Here is a 21,900-nt window from a genome sequence, read left to right as displayed (position 1 = left end):
TACAATTGCGTTCGGAGGATAGATAAGAGGAAAGAGCAAGACCTGTATAAGGAACCCAGCAATCAGATACGCCATCAGGGCATTGGCTTGTATGTTCTTCACTACCTACAATCCTGGAGTGATGCATTTGAACGAGATGGAACTCTTGGGGCTTGGCTTGAAACCGTTCAGCACTCACACCAGGAACAAGAAAGAGTTCGAAGGGCCTTACCATGTCCCTTCTCTAGGCGCCTTCTTTGCTATTCAGCTCCTTTTTTACATGCACAATGTGTGGTGTGACAGAAGAAAAAGAGGGATCCGAAGGCTGCAGAATGGGTGGATTGTGACCAAAATTTTAAGAGCCCAAGGTTTAGAGTTCCCTGAAACAAAGGCCAAGCCTAGGTTAAGAGTGAAGGCGTTGGGCTCATTGGTAGGGGCGGTTGGTGGGCCAACAGGCCTATACAGGACGTTGGGCCCCAGAGTATACGGCGTTGGGCTCACTGGTAGGGGCGGTTGGGTGCGTTCAGAGTTGATAGCCAATCATAATGAAAGGCGGATTTGGGGTCTCATGGATTTGATAGCCGGTCTGTCTGGTTCCCGGAAGGGAAGAAGGGAGCGGGGTCTCACAATTAGTATCAGAGCATCAGGTTAGTCAACCGGCTCTGACCCGGGTGGGGTCTTGGGACGTGGTTGAGAATTCGAGGACGAATTCCTTGGAAGTCGGGGTGAATTGTGACATCGTGATTTCTGGTATATGTGAAAAAGGCTTATAAGAATTGATTTGGCTACCTATGTCATCAAAGTGCACTTATCTTTTTCGATCAAGTATCTTGAGAGAACTCCAGAGTTAAGCGTGCTTATGCTGGAGCAATCTCAGGATGGGTGACCTACCAGGAAGTAGTCTATGGTATCGTGCGAGTGAGGACAAAGCACGGGGAAATATCACGTGGTGATTGCAGGTACAGTAGACAATTCTTACGAGCCTCCTGGACCAAGCGACTCCCGACCGTGAGACAGGAATGGGCCCATGGACCTAAAAAGAGGTCAACCGTCAGAGAGTGGTGGGTCAATGGACCTAAGAGAGAAGGCGTTGGGCTCACTGGTAAGGGCGGTTGGTGGGCCAACGGGCCTAGAGAGAGGATGTTAGCCCCAAATTATACGGCGTTGGGCTCCACTGGTAGGGGGCGGTTGGGGGTGCTCAGAGTTGATAGCCAATTCAGATGAAAGGCGGATTTGGGGTCTCATGGATTTGATAGCATGTATGTCTGGTTCTTGGAAGGGAAGAAATTCCAAAAAAATAGACAACACATGAAAAACTGGTTCTTTCATCGAAAATCACCTTTTCTTGAGTTTTTAAAATTCTTGAGAAATTGCACCTTAAAACCGGCTTCAACGGTGAGATGGTTTCTTGGCTGAGTTGATTGCTTTACGCAGTGTTTAGCATCGTTCAAACTCATTTTCTGACCCTCTTAGCCTGAGAAATCATTGAGCCATTAGTTTTTGAGAGAACTATGTTCTTGATATTTCTCTTGAACATGACTTTGGTGATTGTACTTGGTGCTCATTCTCTGTTTGGGAGCTGTCTTGCAGATGACAGAAAGAAAGGCGGCCCTGGCTCAGAAAAAAGAGACTCAGAAGAAGCAGAACAAGGGCAAAGCTGTGACCTCAGCAAAATCAGAGGAAACAAGCAAGAACGCCTCGAAGGGCACCAAGAGAGTCGATGAGGAACCGGCTGCAAAACGAGCAAGGAACACTGAGCTTGCACTTGTGGTGGTGCCTGATCTGGAAAAAGAAAGGGAAGCAGATAGCTGTGTCACCTGATGAGGAGAGAACTGAAACCGAAGCTAAGAGAGATGCTGAACTTAAACCAGTTCCCAAAGGTGATCAAGAGACAAAGAAGGAGGACACGAAAGCTGAGAAGGAAGAAGACCACTTGACTACTGCGGGAGAATATTTGCATCAGTTTAACAAGGCTCAGGTGACTCAAGGAAGGTTTCCTGACGTAGAACTGTTGGGCAAGCTGGAGATCCTTGAGATTTGAAGCTCATTTTTCAAATTAAATATGGGTTTGGCATCGTTCTTTGAGATGAAAGATGTGGCCTATGAGGGAATAACTCAGCAGTTCCTTGCTTCTTTGGAGGTGTACATATATGCTGAGAGAGATCCCAAGAGACTCCATGGGAGTGGTTTTGGTCACATCGAGTTTGAGATCAATGGGGTTGCTTCTGAAGTGAGCTTTAGGGAGATTGATGAGATCCTTGGTTTCGTCAGAAATGAAAGCCCTATGGAGAAGTTTATGTACCCTAAATAAGAGATTGCAGTTCTGTGGGATACAATTGCGTTCGGAGGATAGATAAGAGGAAAGAGCAAGACCTGTATAAGGAACCCAGCAATCAGATACGCCAACAGGGCATTGGCTTGTATGTTCTTCACTACCTACAATCCTGGAGTGATGCATTTGAACGAGATGGAACTCTTGGGGCTTGGCTTGAAACCGTTCATCACTCACACTAGGAACAAGAAAGAGTTCGAAGGTCCTTACCATGTCCCTTCTCTAGGCGCCTTCTTTGCTATTCAGCTCCTTTTTTACATGCACAATGTGTGGTGTGATAGAAGAAAAAGAGGGATCCGAAGGCAGCAGAATGGGTGGATTGTGACCAAAATTTTAAGAGCCAAAGGTTTTGAGTTCCCTGAAACAAAGGCTAAGCCTAGGTTAAGAGAGAAGGCGTTGGGCTCATTGGTAGGGGCGGTTGGTGGGCCAACAAGCCTAGACAGGACGTTGGGCCCCAGAGTATACAGCGTTGGGCTCACTGGTAGGGGCGGTTGGGGGCGTTCAGAGTTGATAGCCAATCCGAATGAAAGGCGGATTTGGGGTCTCATGGATTTGATAGCCGGTCTGTCTGGTTCCCGGAAGGGAAGAAGGGAGCGGGGTTTCACAATTAGTATTAGAGCATCAGGTTAGTCAACCGGCTCTGACCCGGGTGGGGTCTTGGGACGTGGTTGAGAATTCGATGACGAATTCCTTGGAAGTCGGGGTGAATTGTGACATCCTGATTTCTGGTATATGTGAAAAAGGCTTATAAGAATTGATTTGGCTACCTATGTCATCAAAGTGCACTTATCTTTTTCGATCAAGTATCTTGAGAGAACTCCAGAGTTAAGCGTGCTTATGCTGGAGCAATCTCAGGATGGGTGACCTACCAGGAAGTAGTCTATGGTATCGTGCGAGTGAGGACAAAGCACGGGGAAATATCACGTGGTGATTGCAGGTACAGTAGACAATTATTACGAGCCTCCTGGACCAAGCGACTCCCGACCGTGAGATAGGAATGGGCCCATGGACCTAAAAAGAGGTCAACCGTCAGACAGTGGTGGGCCAATGGACCTAAGAGAGAAGGCGTTGGGCTCACTGGTAAGGGCGGTTGGTGGGCCAACGGGCCTAGAGAGAGGATGTTAGCCCCAAATTATACGGCGTTGGGCTCCACTGGTAGGGGCGGTTGGGGGTGCTCAGAGTTGATAGCCAATTCAGATGAAAGGCGGATTTGGGGTCTCATGGATTTGATAGCATGTACGTCTGGTTCTTGGAAGGGAAGAAATTCCAGAAAAATAGACAACACATGAAAAACTGGATCTTTCATCGAAAATCACCTTTTCTTGAGTTTTTAAAATTCTTGAGAAATTGCACCTTAAAACCGGCTTCAACGGTGAGATGGTTTCTTGGCTGAGTTGATTGCTTTACGCAGTGTTTAGCATCGTTCAAACTCATTTTCTGACCCTCTTAGCCTGAGAAATCATTGAGCCATTAGTTTTTCAGAGAACTATGTTCTTGATATTTCTACTTGAACATGACTTTGGTGATTGTACTTGGTGCTCATTCTCTGTTTGAGAGCTGTCTTGCAGATGACAGAAAGAATGGCGGCCCTGGCTCAGAAAAAAGAGACTCAGAAGAAGCAGAACAAGGGCAAAGCTGTGACCTCAGCAAAATCAGAGGAAACAAGCAAGAACGCCTCAAAGGGCACCAAGAGAGCCGATGAGGAACCGGCTGCAAAACGAGCAAGGAACACTGAGCTTGCACTTGTGGTGGTGCCTGATCTGGAAAAAGAAAGGGAAGCAGATAGCTGTGTCACCTGATGAGGAGAGAACTGAAACCGAAGCTGAGAGAGATGCTGAACTTAAACCAGTTCCCAAAGGTGCTCAAGAGACAAAGAAGGAGGACACGAAAGCTGAGAAGGAAGAAGACCACTTGACTACTGCGGGAGAATATTTGCATCAGTTTAACAAGGCTCAGGTGACTCAAGGAAGGTTTCCTGACGTAGAACTGTTGGGCAAGCTGGAGATCCTTGAGATTTGAAGCTCATTTTTCAAATTAAATATGGGTTTGGCATCGTTCTTTGAGATGAAAGATGTGGCCTATGAGGGAATAACTCAGCAGTTCCTTGCTTCTTTGGAGGTGTACATATATGCTGAGAGAGATCCCAAGAGACTCCATGGGAGTGGTTTTGGTCACATCGAGTTTGAGATCAATGGGGTTGCTTCTGAAGTGAGCTTTAGGGAGATTGATGAGATCCTTGGTTTCGTCAGAAATGAAAGCCCTATGGAGAAGTTTATGTACCCTAAATAAGAGATTGCAGTTCTGTGGGATACAATTGCGTTCGGAGGATAGATAAGAGGAAAGAGCAAGACCTGTATAAGGAACCCAGCAATCAGATACGCCAACAGGGCATTGGCTTGTATGTTCTTCACTACCTACAATCCTGGAGTGATGCATTTGAACGAGATGGAACTCTTGGGGCTTGGCTTGAAACCGTTCATCACTCACACTAGGAACAAGAAAGAGTTCGAAGGTCCTTACCATGTCCCTTCTCTAGGCGCCTTCTTTGCTATTCAGCTCCTTTTTTACATGCACAATGTGTGGTGTGATAGAAGAAAAAGAGGGATCCGAAGGCAGCCGAATGGGTGGATTGTGACCAAAATTTTAAGAGCCAAAGGTTTTGAGTTCCCTGAAACAAAGGCTAAGCCTAGGTTAAGAGAGAAGGCGTTTGGCTCATTGGTAGGGGCGGTTGGTGGGCCAACAGGCCTAGACAGGACGTTGGGCCCCAGAGTATACCGCGTTGGGCTCACTGGTAGGGGCGGTTGGGGGCGTTCAGAGTTGATAGCCAATCCAAATGAAAGGCGGATTTGGGGTCTCATGGATTTGATAGCCGGTCTGTCTGGTTCCCGAAAGGGAAGAAGGGAGCGGGGTCTCACAATTAGTATTAGAGCATCAGGTTAGTCAACCGGCTCTGACCCGGGTGGGGTCTTGGGACGTGGTTGAGAATTCGAGGACGAATTCCTTGGAAGTCGGGGTGAATTGTGACATCCTGATTTCTGGTATATGTGAAAAAGGCTTATAAGAATTGATTTGGCTACCTATGTCATCAAAGTGCACTTATTTTTTCGGTCAAGTATCTTGAGAGAATTCCAGAGTTAAGCGTGCTTATGCTGGAGCAATCTCAGGATGGGTGACCTACCAGGAAGTAGTCTATGGTATCGTGCGAGTGAGGACAAAGCACGGGGAAATATCACGTGGTGATTGCAGGTACAGTAGACAATTCTTACGAGCCTCCTGGACCAAGCGACTCCCGACCGTGAGACAGGAATGGGCCCATGGACCTAAAAAGAGGTCAACCGTCAGAGAGTGGTGGGTCAATGGACCTAAGAGAGAAGGCGTTGGGCTCACTGGTAAGGGCGGTTGGTGGGCCAACGGGCCTAGAGAGAGGATGTTAGCCCCAAATTATACGGCGTTGGGCTCCACTGGTAGGGGCGGTTGGGGGTGCTCAGAGTTGATAGCCAATTCAGATGAAAGGCGGATTTGGGGTCTCATGGATTTGATAGCATGTATGTCTGGTTCTTGGAAGGGAAGAAATTCCAAAAAAATAGACAACACATGAAAAAATGGATCTTTTATCGAAAATCACCTTTTCTTGAGTTTTTAAAATTCTTGAGAAATTGCACCTTAAAACCGGCTTCAACGGTGAGATGGTTTCTTGGCTGAGTTGATTGCTTTACGCAGTGTTTAGCATCGTTCAAACTCATTTTCTGACCCTCTTAGCCTGAGAAATCATTGAGCCATTAGTTTTTGAGAGAACTATGTTCTTGATATTTCTACTTGAACATGACTTTGGTGATTGTACTTGGTGCTCATTCTCTGTTTGAGAGCTGTCTTGCAGATGACAGAAAGAACGGCGGCCCTGGCTCAGAAAAAAGAGACTCAGAAGAAGCAGAACAAGGGCAAAGCTGTGACCTCAGCAAAATCAGAGGAAACAAGCAAGAACGCCTCAAAGGGCACCAAGAGAGCCGATGAGGAACCGGCTGCAAAACGAGCAAGGAACACTGAGCTTGCACTTGTGGTGGTGCCTGATCTGGAAAAAGAAAGGGAAGCAGATAGCTGTGTCACCTGATGAGGAGAAAACTGAAACCGAAGCTGAGAGAGATGCTGAACTTAAACCAGTTCCCAAAGGTGCTCAAGAGACAAAGAAGGAGGACACGAAAGCTGAGAAGGAAGAAGACCACTTGACTACTGCGGGAGAATATTTGCATCAGTTTAACAAGGCTCAGGTGACTCAAGGAAGGTTTCCTGACGTAGAACTGTTGGGCAAGCTGGAGATCCTTGAGATTTGAAGCTCATTTTTCAAATTAAATATGGGTTTGGCATCGTTCTTTGAGATGAAAGATGTGGCCTATGAGGGAATAACTCAGCAGTTCCTTGCTTCTTTGGAGGTGTACATATATGCTGAGAGAGATCCCAAGAGACTCCATGGGAGTGGTTTTGGTCACATCGAGTTTGAGATCAATGGGGTTGCTTCTGAAGTGAGCTTTAGGGAGATTGATGAGATCCTTGGTTTCGTCAGAAATGAAAGCCCTATGGAGAAGTTTATGTACCCTAAATAAGAGATTGCAGTTCTGTGGGATACAATTGCGTTCGGAGGATAGATAAGAGGAAAGAGCAAGACCTGTATAAGGAACCCAGCCATCAGATACGCCAGCAGGGCATTGGCTTGTATGTTCTTCACTACCTACAATCCTGGAGTGATGCATTTGAACGAGATGGAACTCTTGGGGCTTGGCTTGAAACCGTTCATCACTCACACTAGGAACAAGAAAGAGTTCGAAGGTCCTTACCATGTCCCTTCTCTAGGCGCCTTCTTTGCTATTCAGCTCCTTTTTTACATGCACAATGTGTGGTGTGATAGAAGAAAAAGAGGGATCCGAAGGCAGCAGAATGGGTGGATTGTGACCAAAATTTTAAGAGCCAAAGGTTTTGAGTTCCCTGAAACAAAGGCTAAGCCTAGGTTAAGAGAGAAGGCGTTGGGCTCATTGGTAGGGGCGGTTGGTGGGCCAACAAGCCTAGACAGGACGTTGGGCCCCAGAGTATACAGCGTTGGGCTTACTGGTAGGGGCGGTTGGGGGCGTTCAGAGTTGATAGCCAATCCGAATGAAAGGCGGATTTGGGGTCTCATGGATTTGATAGCCGGTCTGTCTGGTTCCCGGAAGGGAAGAAGGGAGCGGGGTTTCACAATTAGTATTAGAGCATCAGGTTAGTCAACCGGCTCTGACCCGGGTGGGGTCTTGGGACGTGGTTGAGAATTCGATGACGAATTCCTTGGAAGTCGGGGTGAATTGTGACATCCTGATTTCTGGTATATGTGAAAAAGGCTTATAAGAATTGATTTGGCTACCTATGTCATCAAAGTGCACTTATCTTTTTCGATCAAGTATCTTGAGAGAACTCCAGAGTTAAGCGTGCTTATGCTGGAGCAATCTCAGGATGGGTGACCTACCAGGAAGTAGTCTATGGTATCGTGCGAGTGAGGACAAAGCACGGGGAAATATCACGTGGTGATTGCAGGTACAGTAGACAATTCTTACGAGCCTCCTGGACCAAGCGACTCCCGACCGTGAGATAGGAATGGGCCCATGGACCTAAAAAGAGGTCAACCGTCAGACAGTGGTGGGCCAATGGACCTAAGAGAGAAGGCGTTGGGCTCACTGGTAAGGGCGGTTGGTGGGCCAACGGGCCTAGAGAGAGGATGTTAGCCCCAAATTATACGGCGTTGGGCTCCACTGGTAGGGGCGGTTGGGGGTGCTCAGAGTTGATAGCCAATTCAGATGAAAGGCGGATTTGGGGTCTCATGGATTTGATAGCATGTACGTCTGGTTCTTGGAAGGGAAGAAATTCCAGAAAAATAGACAACACATGAAAAACTGGATCTTTCATCGAAAATCACCTTTTCTTGAGTTTTTAAAATTCTTGAGAAATTGCACCTTAAAACCGGCTTCAACGGTGAGATGGTTTCTTGGCTGAGTTGATTGCTTTACGCAGTGTTTAGCATCGTTCAAACTCATTTTCTGACCCTCTTAGCCTGAGAAATCATTGAGCCATTAGTTTTTCAGAGAACTATGTTCTTGATATTTCTACTTGAACATGACTTTGGTGATTGTACTTGGTGCTCATTCTCTGTTTGAGAGCTGTCTTGCAGATGACAGAAAGAACGGCGGCCCTGGCTCAGAAAAAAGAGACTCAGAAGAAGCAGAACAAGGGCAAAGCTGTGACCTCAGCAAAATCAGAGGAAACAAGCAAGAACGCCTCAAAGGGCACCAAGAGAGCCGATGAGGAACCGGCTGCAAAACGAGCAAGGAACACTGAGCTTGCACTTGTGGTGGTGCCTGATCTGGAAAAAGAAAGGGAAGCAGATAGCTGTGTCACCTGATGAGGAGAGAACTGAAACCGAAGCTGAGAGAGATGCTGAACTTAAACCAGTTCCCAAAGGTGCTCAAGAGACAAAGAAGGAGGACACGAAAGCTGAGAAGGAAGAAGACCACTTGACTACTGCGGGAGAATATTTGCATCAGTTTAACAAGGCTCAGGTGACTCAAGGAAGGTTTCCTGACGTAGAACTGTTGGGCAAGCTGGAGATCCTTGAGATTTGAAGCTCATTTTTCAAATTAAATATGGGTTTGGCATCGTTCTTTGAGATGAAAGATGTGGCCTATGAGGGAATAACTCAGCAGTTCCTTGCTTCTTTGGAGGTGTACATATATGCTGAGAGAGATCCCAAGAGACTCCATGGGAGTGGTTTTGGTCACATCGAGTTTGAGATCAATGGGGTTGCTTCTGAAGTGAGCTTTAGGGAGATTGATGAGATCCTTGGTTTCGTCAGAAATGAAAGCCCTATGGAGAAGTTTATGTACCCTAAATAAGAGATTGCAGTTCTGTGGGATACAATTGCGTTCGGAGGATAGATAAGAGGAAAGAGCAAGACCTGTATAAGGAACCCAGCAATCAGATACGCCAGCAGGGCATTGGCTTGTATGTTCTTCACTACCTACAATCCTGGAGTGATGCATTTGAACGAGATGGAACTCTTGGGGCTTGGCTTGAAACCGTTCATCACTCACACTAGGAACAAGAAAGAGTTCGAAGGTCCTTACCATGTCCCTTCTCTAGGCGCCTTCTTTGCTATTCAGCTCCTTTTTTACATGCACAATGTGTGGTGTGATAGAAGAAAAAGAGGGATCCGAAGGCAGCAGAATGGGTGGATTGTGACCAAAATTTTAAGAGCCAAAGGTTTTGAGTTCCCTGAAACAAAGGCTAAGCCTAGGTTAAGAGAGAAGGCGTTGGGCTCATTGGTAGGGGCGGTTGGTGGGCCAACAAGCCTAGACAGGACGTTGGGCCCCAGAGTATACAGCGTTGGGCTTACTGGTAGGGGCGGTTGGGGGCGTTCAGAGTTGATAGCCAATCCAAATGAAAGGCGGATTTGGGGTCTCATGGATTTGATAGCCGGTCTGTCTGGTTCCCGGAAGGGAAGAAGGGAGCGGGGTCTCACAATTAGTATTAGAGCATCAGGTTAGTCAACCGGCTCTGACCCGGGTGGGGTCTTGGGACGTGGTTGAGAATTCGAGGACGAATTCCTTGGAAGTCGGGGTGAATTGTGACATCCTGATTTCTGGTATATGTGAAAAAGGCTTATAAGAATTGATTTGGCTACCTATGTCATCAAAGTGCACTTATTTTTTTCGGTCAAGTATCTTGAGAGAATTCCAGAGTTAAGCGTGCTTATGCTGGAGCAATCTCAGGATGGGTGACCTACCAGGAAGTAGTCTATGGTATCGTGCGAGTGAGGACAAAGCACGGGGAAATATCACGTGGTGATTGCAGGTACAGTAGACAATTCTTACGAGCCTCCTAGACCAAGCGACTCCCGACCGTGAGACAGGAATGGGCCCATGGACCTAAAAAGAGGTCAGCCGTCAGACAGTGGTGGGCCAATGGACCTAAGAGTGAAGACGTTGGGCTCACTGGTAAGGGCGGTTGGTGGGCCAACGGGCCTAGAGAGAGGATGTTAGCCCCAAATTATACGGCGTTGGGCTCCACTGGTAGGGGCGGTTGGGGGTGCTCAGAGTTGATAGCCAATTCAGATGAAAGGCGGATTTGGGGTCTCATGGATTTGGTAGCATGTCCGTCTGGTTCTTGGAAGGGAAGAAATTCCAAAAAAATAGACAACACATGAAAAACTGGTTCTTTCATCGAAAATCACCTTTTCTTGAGTTTTTAAAATTCTTGAGAAATTGCACCTTAAAACCGGCTTCAACGGTGAGATGGTTTCTTGGCTGAGTTGATTGCTTTACGCAGTGTTTAGCATCGTTCAAACTCATTTTCTGACCCTCTTAGCCTGAGAAATCATTGAGCCATTAGTTTTTGAGAGAACTATGTTCTTGATATTTCTCTTGAACATGACTTTGGTGATTGTACTTGGTGCTCATTCTCTGTTTGAGAGCTGTCTTGCAGATGACAGAAAGAACGGCAGCCCTGGCTCAGAAAAAAGAGACTCAGAAGAAGCAGAACAAGGGCAAAGCTGTGACCTCAGCAAAATCAGAGGAAACAAGCAAGAACGCCTCAAAGGGCACCAAGAGAGCCGATGAGGAACCGGCTGCAAAACGAGCAAGGAACACTGAGCTTGCACTTGTGGTGGTGCCTGATCTGGAAAAAGAAAGGGAAGCAGATAGCTGTGTCACCTGATGAGGAGAGAACTGGAACCGAAGCTGAGAGAGATGCTGAACTTGAACCAGTTCCCAAAGGTGCTCAAGAGACAGAGAAGGAGGACATGAAAGCTGAGAAGGAAGAAGACCACTTGACTACTGCGGGAGAATATTTACATCAGTTTAACAAGGCTCAGGTGACTCAAGGAAGGTTTCCTGATGTAGAACTGTTGGGCAAGCTGGAGATCCTTGAGATGTGAAGCTCATTTTTCAAATTAAATATGGGTTTGGCATCGTTCTTTGAGATGAAAGATGTGGCCTCTGAGGGAATAACTCAGCAGTTCCTTGCTTCTTTGGAGGTGTACATATATGCTGAGAGAGATCCCAAGAGACTCCATGGGAATGGTTTTGGTCACATCGAGTTTGAGATCAATGGGGTTGCTTCTGAAGTGAGCTTTAGGGAGATTGATGAGATCCTTGGTTTCGTCAGAAATGAAAGCCCTATGGAGAAGTTTATGTACCCTAAATAAGAGATTGCAGTTCTGTGGGATACAATTGTGTTCGGAGGATAGATAAGAGGAAAGAGCAAGACCTGTATAAGGAACCCAGCAATCAGATACGCCAACAGGGCATTGGCTTGTATGTTCTTCACTACCTACAATCCTGGAGTGATGCATTTGAACGAGATGGAACTCTTGGGGCTTGGCTTGAAACCGTTCATCACTCACACCAGGAACAAGAAAGAGTTCGAAGGTCCTTACCATGTCCCTTCTCTAGGCGCCTTCTTTGCTATTCAGCTCCTTTTTTACATGCACAATGTGTGGTGTGATAGAAGATGTATGATGCACATTTTCTCTGACATTATTGAAGAGAAAGTTGAGGTGTTCATGGATGACTTTAGTGTCTATGGCTCCTCCTTCTCGGATTGTCTCTCTAATTTGACACAGGTGTTGGAGAGATGTGAGCAACACAACTTGGTGCTGAACTGGGAGAAGTGTCATTTCATGGTGCAAGAAGGGATAGTTCCTGGGCATAAGATATCTGAGAAGGGTATTGAGGTTGATAGAGCAAAGGTAGAAGTAATGGTGAACCTGCAAACCCCCACTTCAGTTAAAGGGATAAGGAGCTTCCTTGGGCATGCAGGGTTTTATAGAAGATTCATAAAGGACTTCTCAAGGATTGCCAGGCCCTTAACAAGACTGTTGTGTAAGGAAGTGGATTTCATCTTTGATGCTGAATGTGAAGAAGCCTTTAAGTTGATCAAGGAGGCATTGGTTAGTGCACCAATAGTTCAGGCACCAGACTGGTCACTTCCTTTTGAGGTCATGACAGATGCATCTGACTTTGCTGTTTGAGCAGTGCTTGGGCTAAAGAAAGACAAGAAGCTGCATGTGATCTACTATGCCAGTAGAACACTTGACTCTGCCCAAGAGAAGTATGCTACAACTGAAAAGGAAATGCTGGCAATAGTCTTTGCCTTTGACAAGTTCAGAAGCTACCTGGTGGGATCAAAAGTCATTGTATATACTGATCATGCAGCCCTCAGGTATTTGATGACCAAGAAGGATGCCAAGCCAAGGCTGTTAAGATGGGTTTTATTGCTCCAAGAGTTTGATATGGAAGTGCTTGATAAAAAGGGCATTGAGAATGGGGCTGCAGACCATCTCTCAAGGCTGAGGATTGAAGAAAAGGTGCCCATAGATGATGCTTTGCCTGAAGAGTCTCTGATGGTGCTCCATTCCTACTTGGAGTTTGAGGAAGTAGAGAGCATTCAAGAAAGGAGGATGCCCTGGTTTGCAGACATAGTGAACTATCTTGCATGTGGGGTGGAGCCCCCTGAATTAGATGCTTACAAGAGGAAGAAGTTCTTCAGAGATGTCCAGAGATACCATTGGGATGAGCCCTACCTCTATGTTCTGAACAAGGATCAGCTGTATAGAAGGTGTCTTGCTGAAGAGGAGATGCAACCTGTGTTGCAAGAATGTCATGGTTCTGCTTTTGGAGGTCACATGGGGGCATTCCAAACTGTGGCAAAGGTTCTTCAAAGTGGGTTTTGGTGGCCCACAATGTTCAAAGATGCTCAGTTGGTGGTTTCAGCATGTGATGCCTGTCAGAGGCATGGGAACATATCTAAGAGGAGTGAGATGCCTCAAAACCCCATTCTAGAGGTTGAAATCTTTGATTGTTGGGGGATTGACTTTATGGGGCCCTTCATTTCATCCTATGGGAATCAGTACATTCTTGTTGCTATGGACTATGTGTCCAAATGGGTTGAGGCCATTGCTTCCCCTACCAATGATTCCAAGGTTGTAGTGAAGCTGTTTAAAAGCATTATCTTCCCAAGGTTTGGAGTCCCAAGGGTTGTCATCTCTGATGGAGGATCTCATTTTGTGAACAAGACTTTGGAGGGTTTATTGAGAAAGCATGGAGTTAAACACAAGATAGCTACTCCATATCATCCTCAAACTAGTGGCCAGGTTGAAGTATCCAATAGACAAATCAAAGCCATTCTTGAGAGGACTGTTAGCTCAAGCAGAAAAGATTAGAGCAAAAGGCTAGATGATGCATTGTGGGCTTACAGGACTGCCTTTAAAACTCCAATTGGAACATCACCATTCAGTCTGCTATATGGGAAGAGCTGCCACCTTCCTGTTGAGCTGGAATACAAGGCTATGTGGGCTGTGAAGTTGCTGAACTTTGATATCAAGACAGCTCAGGAGAAAAGGATCATGCAACTCCATGAACTTGAGGAGATTAGGCTTGAGGCTTTTGAAAGCTCAAAGATCTATAAGGAGAAGACCAAGGTTCTGCATGATAAGAAGATTCTGAAGAGAGATTTCAAGGATGGTGATTTGGTGTTGCTGTTCAACTCTAGACTTAAGTTGTTTCCAGGAAAGCTTAAGTCTAGGTGGTCTGGACCTTTCAAAGTTCTTGAAGTGAGACCTTATGGTGCCATTGTCTTAGAAGGGAAGAATGGTCAGGAATTTGTGGTGAATGGACAGAGAATCAAGCGTTACTTAGTTTCACAAGGGAAGGAGGAAGCTACATCAGTTCCCCTTCTTGATCCACCAGCCTGTTAATCAGGTTTCCAAAGTCAAACTTAGAGACTTTAACCAATGTGCTCTTGGGAGACACCCCAAGTTTATCCTTTGTAAATATGCTTTTGATCTTTTGATTTCTTTCTTTTTATGTTTTAGGATGTTTTGATGGGTTTGTTTAGTGTCTACAGGTGTTAGGTGTGAGTCTGAACCCTTGGAAAAGTGAATGCAGAATGAAAAGAGATGAAGGACAAGGCGTGGCAAGTCTCTTTGTGTTGCCACGGGGAGATAATCACGGTCTCAAGGCCAGGCCGTGGCAAAAGAAGCATATGTTCGGCGAATGCCACGGCCTTGTGACATGGAACGTAGGCGACCGTGGCAAAAGAACAAGAAGAATGGACAAGGCTCGGGGTTTGACACTAGGGGTTGCCACGGGATAAAGACCTGGCCGTGGCAAAGCAAAGGTGAAGCGACCAATGTTCGTGGGATGACACGGTCTACAAGACACGAGTTCAAAACCAGGTCGTGGCAACATGATGATGGTATGTCCAATGCTCGGGGTTTGACACGAGGACATTGCCACGGGAAGAAGCTAAGGCCGTGGGAAAATCAAAATGAAATGTGCAGCGATCGGTCTTTGACACGAGGAGATTGCCACGGTGAGAAACCAAGACCGTGGCAAGGAGAGACAAGATGGCCGTCGTTCGGTGTTTGCCACGGTCTACAAGACACGGGCCAAAGGTTTGACCGTGGCAAAGATTTGGAGGGTTTGACCGAGGAATGAGCACGGCCACGAGGAGTTTGCCACGGGGAAACAACCAGACCGTGGCAAGAGAAAGGAAAAGAGACGTAGTTCGGGGTTTGCCACGGTCTGAAGACACGGCCAAACCAAGACCGCGACAAAGAGGAAGCATTCTCGAGTTGTAGACACGGGCACGTGACACAGTCAAAGAGGCGCGATCAAAAAAATTTGAATTCCAGTTGACCGTACGGACGTTGACCGGTCAACAGACGCGCCAAGCCAGCTGTTCCCCACCTCTCCTTCTTCTTCATCGAGAGTTTGCTCCCTTTCTCTCCATTCTTAAGCTTTAAACCTTCATATCTCTCTCGTTGCTGCATCAAATTGAGTGATTCCAACTGCATTGAACTCGTAATCCTGTCTGGTTTCTTGTTGCACATCCGTTTTACACTCGAAACTTGAAGGTTCCAAGGTATTTAATCTGTTAAAACTCACCTTTTCCATGCTTTAGAGTACTGTTCATGAACAGAGAAAAACAAATGGAATCGATTTTAATGGGCTTCTTGATACCTTGGAATCATTTTGTGAGTATTGTGCAAGTAGAATGGATAGGGATTTCATGAATCTTGCTTGAGAATGACCTGTTCTTGGAATTTTTGAGAAATTTTCTTGAAAATCATCATGTGAATCGATTTTTTTTTAGAAATTGTGTTTCAAGCTGAACTCTTTGTGTGCATTGCTTCTTGCCATTGCTTTGAGTTTAATGAGTTTTTAATCAGCTTGAAATACCTTCTTTTAAAGAGAAATCGATTGGTGCTGCTCATGAACTTGGTGAATTTTTGAAAAACTTTTGTTGTTCTCTTGCTTTGGTGCTTACAATGGTTTGAGAAAATGCAGGATGGCAGGAACAAAAAGACAAGCAGCCGTGGACAAAGCCAGAAAAGAGAAAGCTGGAGTTTCAGAGGATAAGATTCTGCCTTTTGGGCACAAAGTTTTCAAGAAACAGAAAAGGCAGAGAAAGCCAAAGGATCCAGCTGAAAAGAAAACAAAGAAGGTTGCTGCGCCAAAGAAAACAAAGGCCTCCACTTCAAAAACTTCTGGTAACGAGTTGGCATTGGTTGAGGTCGTTCACAGGGCAGGAAAAGAGGTGGCTGTGGCTGAGGATGAAGAAGGAACAGAGAGTGACCATGAAACAGCATTGAAGCGGGTTAAGAAAGCAAAGACAAGTTCTGAGGACAGTGAACCAACCTTTGATGACTACTTTGCTATGTTCAGGGGTGTAAAAGTGCTGCAAACCAAGTTCCCTGATATGGAGTTGCTGAGGAAGATGGGAATTCTTGAAGAAGTTCAGCTCATTTTCAACAACATGGGCTTTGGTGGATTCTTTGAGATGAGAGATGTGGCTCATGATGGTGTTACACAAGAGTTTCTTGCATCCCTTCAAGTTTGTGGATATGGCCCAAGAGATGAAAGAATCAATGAGGGCAATGGTCTTGGGCACATAGAGTTCACAATAGATGGTGCACAACACCATGTCAGCTTCAAAGAACTTGATGAGATCTTTGCTTTTCCAAGACCTGCACAAGAAGAGACAGTGAAGTTCACATACCCTGATCACATGATCACTGACTTGTGGGACACAATTGCTTTTGGAAGCTTCAGAGGAGGAAGATGCAAGAGCTCATGGATAAGAAACCCAGCAATCCGATATGCTCACAAGGTGCTTTGCCAAATGTTCTTTACCAAGCACAATGATGGAGTGGTGCATCTAGCTGACATGGAGCTATTGGGTATGGGTCTTCATCCTCTCATCAGTCACTTAAAGAGCAAGAGAGAATTTCGCCTCCCACATTACATCCCTTCTAGTGGTGCATTCTTAGCACGTCAAATGCTGATTTACAAGGACATTGCTTGGAGTGAGGGTAAAAGAAAGAAGCTCACTAAGTTGCACAATGGATGGCTAGTGACAAGGATTCTGAAAGCAAGAGGTTTTGTCTTTGATGATGTTGAGGCCAAGCCTGAGTTGATTGATGAAGCTACCCTCACCAAAGTTGGGTTTTTAAAAGCAAGCAATGGTGAAAACTTCTTGTACACCTTCAAGCTCTTACAAGATGAAAAGGTTCATGTTCTGTTGCCACACCCAGCCATCACCACTCTCACAGCAAGGCGCAATGTCTCTTTTATTGTCCTAAAAGATCAGCTCTACAACTCAGCCATTCACCCTCCAATTCCCAAATGCAAGAAGCCCGTTAATTCTAAAGGAAAAGGGCCAGTTGAAGAGCAGAGTACAACCGCCGGTTGTGAGTATGAAGAGACAAGAGATTTTGAGAGGAGGATGGGAGCAGGGAGGTATCACTTTGACCCTTACTTTTGGGGTGAGCCTGATTATCACACAAGGAAGCTGTATTCCAGAGTTAACACCCTTAAGAAATGGTGCAAATGGCAAGACAAAACCATCACCAAGCTAGTTGACTGTGTTAGGCAGCTTAAGAAGAAGGTTAAAAAGCTAACAGCTCCAGCCACCTCACCCAAACGAGATACAAGAGAAGAGGTGGGAGAAAGCTCAGCTGCTCACGACCTTGTGCTACCACCAGGGAAAGAAGACTGGGTGAACCCGGCCACAGCGTTCCAACCAGACTCACCTGAGAGCAGTCCACCTAGATACTCAACTCCATCATGTTCCACCTCCAACCCATCCCACTACTTGGGATCAGACCTCAGCGATTGAGGTAAACACTCAAAACCTTGTAAATAGCATGTAGACTTTCTTTTTCTTTCGCATTTTCCTTGTTTACTTTGTTTTAACTCCTTTCTCATGCTTTTATAACACAAGGGACTGTGTTATTTAAGTGTGGGGGAGGAGTTTCATCCTTTACTAATCATGTTTTCTCTTTTCTTATTTTACACTTTGAGTCTTGAGTCACATTCTAGTTGCCTATTCATTTAGTCTCATCTAAGTGCATATAAAAACCAAAAAAAAATGGAAAAATCTGAAAAAATTTACACAAAAAAAAATGATCATGTAGTTGCATTCTCATTTTTAGGATTGAGTCTAGATTGCATATGCATGTAGGTTGCATCTTGCAGGGAGTAATGATAGGTTTTCTAGAGAGTACATCACTTTGAGAACTTGAATTGAATATGCTTGTGAATCTTTTTCTGTGCTTGCAAAGTCTGAAATGATCTGAATCTGAGAAACAAGTTTGAATTGAACTCAACTCTAATTAAGTGAAAACCCTGAACTTGACTTGAAATTATCATTTGGTGCATTGTTTGAACAAGCTTGTGGATACCAATATACATATTTGAGCTAGAATCCTGTTTTTACCATCCTCTTCCTTAGCTCAAATAGCTGAATCTGCATAATAGATCAGTTTTCCTCACCCTGAACCCATCCTTCTTTCAAGCCAATTGTTTGTGTGTGATTCAGAGGCCACCTTGGACCAAACTTAGCAGAAAGTGTTAGGTTTAGGGCGACAAGGGCAAGTCTCATTGAGTGCTAAGTTCCATCATCAAGGAGCTGAGAGATTTGGCAAGAACTAAGTGTGGGGGAATACATGTTGGTGAGTGGAAAAAGGAGAGATGAGTGGAAATGAAAGGAGAATGGTGAGAACTAGGGGAATGGAAAAGAAAAGAAATCAGTCTTGGAGTTTTGAGTCAAAGAAAGTGAGCTCTAGTGTTTTGAAAAGAAAGAGTCTAGCCTCTAAGTGAAAAGAAAAGAAGCCAAAGAGCTCAAATGTTTTAAAAAAAGAAAGAAAAAAAAGAAGAGGTTAGAGGTTACAAAAGAAAGTGAAAAAGAGCTATGTAAAGTTTGAACTCCAAGACTTGTGTATGAAAAAGAAAAGAGAGTCCCCTAGTGAGAGAAGAATGAGTGTGAAAAGTGAGCAAGTGAGGAAACTTTGAGTAGAGTGTGGGGTGGGATGAGTCTTTGCCCTTGTATGCATAGGTTGCCTTTTACCTTTAGCATTCTGCCAAAGTTTGGTCATTCATTGAGAGATCCTTTTGCTGCATTGAACCCACTCAAGCATTGATGAGATCATTTTAGTCTCATAACCTCACCCTAGCCAAACTATGTTTGTTTAAACAATGCACCATTTGATCCACTTGTTAAAACGCTTAATGAATGATAAAGAGTTGAGAGAGAGAAGAACTTGTGGAGATTCCTTGTTGAGTTGATATATATCTGAGTATGGCTTTGCATTGCATAATTGAGCATGAACTTGAATTCTCATTGTGATCACTTCTCTCAAAAAGGAAATGTGAACTCCCAATGCATCCAACCTCTTTCTCTCATTTGTTCTTGTTTGCTTGAGGACAAGCAAAGGACAAGTGTGGGGGAGTTGATATGTTCATAAATTTGCATCATTTAGGTTGCATAATTCATTCTAAATCATGTTTTATTCCATGCATTTTAGGTCCTTAGGGTCTGTTTTAGAACTTAGGAGATGCATTAGGTCCCAATGAGTCTTTGCATGTTTTGAGTGTTCATCAGGTGCATTTGGAGCTGAAAAGATGAATCCAGGAGGTGGAATGGTGATCAAAGCTTGAAAAGTGGCAAAAATTGGGTCTATGGAGGTTATCAGCCATTCTCGCTGTCCAGGAAGGTTTTGTCGACCATTTTCACGTACCGGAGGTGGACTTTGTCGACCAAAACACGTACCGCGAGTGAAGTGTATCGGCCAAAATCTCCGGGTGCAGACATGTCTCAGAAATCGCCTGTCCGGGGAACCTTCCGATCCGATTCAGATGGCGGGTGCTTCATAGAAGTTGGAGATCATTGGATCACGGTCTCATAGCAAGTGGAATCGTAGAATTCGGACGCGTGAGCAGAGAGTTAAGCTCGTCGGAAGGAACCCCTATCTCGCAGGTATTCCGGACCGAGCAGATCAGTTCTGAAGGGCACGTTCAGACAGCCCAGAATGACTAAGTTAAACATGCCGCGATGGAATGCCACGTTCCACACTTGGCCGTGGCAACTTTTGTGCACCCTCGGCCAATGACACGATTTTCATGCCACGGTCTACACTTGGCCGTGGCAAACATACACTTGGCTGAGAAGAACTCTGCAACCATTCGGCGATTGACACGGCCTAGATGCCACGGTCTGAGGCTTGACCGTGGCAACTCCTGCAAACCTTCGGCGATTGGCACGAGCTGAATGCCACGGTCTGGGACTTGAACGTGGCAAATGAACAATTGACTGGAGACAACTTTTACACAGCTTCGGGTTTTGGCACGGTTTCAATGCCACGGTCTGAGACTTGACCGTGGCAAACAAATACTTGGCTGGGAAGGATTTCACATACATGCGGGTTTTGACACGATCTGAATGCCACGGTCTAGGAGCTTGACCGTGGCAACCTTTACACATCTTCGGCGTTTGACACGGTGACTTGCCACGGGTTCCAGACGAAGCTTGATCAGACCGTGGCATCAAAAGGAACCAAGAACACAAGTGAAGACTTTGACACGGTCAGGATTGCCACGGTCACCCCGAGAACACACCAGACCGTGGCAAACCCATCTTTGCCCACCAAGGCCGGGTCAGTACCCGGTTTGTTCCGGGTTGACCCGGTTCGCCCAAGCCTCCTTTATAAGGTTTTTAGACCTAATTTGTAGAGAACCTTGAATTAATCTACTTTTAGTCTTCTTTCCCCTTTTGTGAAAACCTAATTAATACACTTGTTTTAGAGAGCTTAATATCGATTTTGAAGTTTCTTTTTATCCTGTTCCATCATTTCTTATCATCAAATCAAACTTCTAATCATGATTAACAACACATCTTGCAAAGGATCTAGTGTGTTGATCATGATTAGTGAGTAGTCACCTTAATGAGGTTCTAGATGTGTAGGTTAGGGTGCTAAAGTGTTAGATTAGGAGTGCTTAGGGCTAGATTCATTGATTCATTTCTCTAAACAACTGTTCTCTATGCTAGATCCTTGATAATCAATTGAGATCTAGATTCTGGGAATTTCATGCACCATAAGTGTTTGATGAAATTCCTGAAAGAGTTGTATTAGAGGTTTAAGCATTTTTCTGCATGATTATGTATTGTTATTTGCTTGAATGATCATTGAGAACTGTTTATTAATGCATATTGATTCATATTTCACAAATGGGAATTTGGTTTGAAAATGGATTAGTATAGGGGTTAATACCTTCATAAGAGGATTAACCTAGATTAGAGTTCTTAATCATTTGAATCATGTCTCATCATTGTCATTAGCATTTCTGGTTTAGCACCAAGCACTCTAACCAACTATCATGTCTAGAATCTCATGCCTCCATCATAGTATATTCACATCATTTGTCATTGCTTAGTTCTTGTTTTGTCATTGTCATTAGTCTTTAATCCAGTTTATGTTTGTAGTTGTCTCTAGATTAATCAAAACCCACTCTTGCTTGCTTGAATTAAGAACTTGATCACATAATTTAGTGTCTAACACCACATCTGGATTGATTAACCTCTTTGTGCTACATTGACAAGGGGATTGATAGCCCTGAGATCCTAAAAAGTCTTGTCTATCAGTATCGTGCGAGTGAGGACAAAACACGGGGAAATATCATGTGGGGATTGCAGGTACAGTAGACAATTCTTACGAGCCTCCTGGACCAAGCGACTCCCGACCGTCGGACAGGGATGGGCCCATGGACCTAAAAAGAGGTCAACCGTCAGACAGTGGTGGGGCAATGGGCCTAAGAGAGAAGGCGTTGGGCTCACTGGTAAGGACGGTTGGTGGGCCAACGGGCCTAGAGAGAGGATGTTAGCCCCAAATTATACGGCGTTGGGCTCCACTGGTAGGGGCGGTTGGGGGTGCTCAGAGTTGATAGCCAATTCAGATGAAAGGCGGATTTGGGGTCTCATGGATTTGATAGCATGTCCGTCTGGTTCTTGGAAGGGAAGAAATTCCAAAAAAATAGACAACACATGAAAAACTGGTTCTTTCATCGAAAATCACCTTTTCTTGAGTTTTTAAAATCCTTGAGAAATTGCACCTTAAAACCGGCTTCAATGGTGAGATGGTTTCTTGGCTGAGTTGATTCCTTTACGCAGTGTTTAGCATCGTTCAAACTCATTTTCTGACCCTCTTAGCCTGAGAAATCATTGAGCCATTAGTTTTTGAG

This window comes from Eutrema salsugineum, unplaced genomic scaffold (genome assembly GCF_000478725.1).
Source record: "Eutrema salsugineum unplaced genomic scaffold, Eutsalg1_0 scaffold_7, whole genome shotgun sequence".
NCBI lineage: Eukaryota > Viridiplantae > Streptophyta > Magnoliopsida > Brassicales > Brassicaceae > Eutrema > Eutrema salsugineum.
This window is presented reverse-complemented; position numbering follows the sequence as displayed.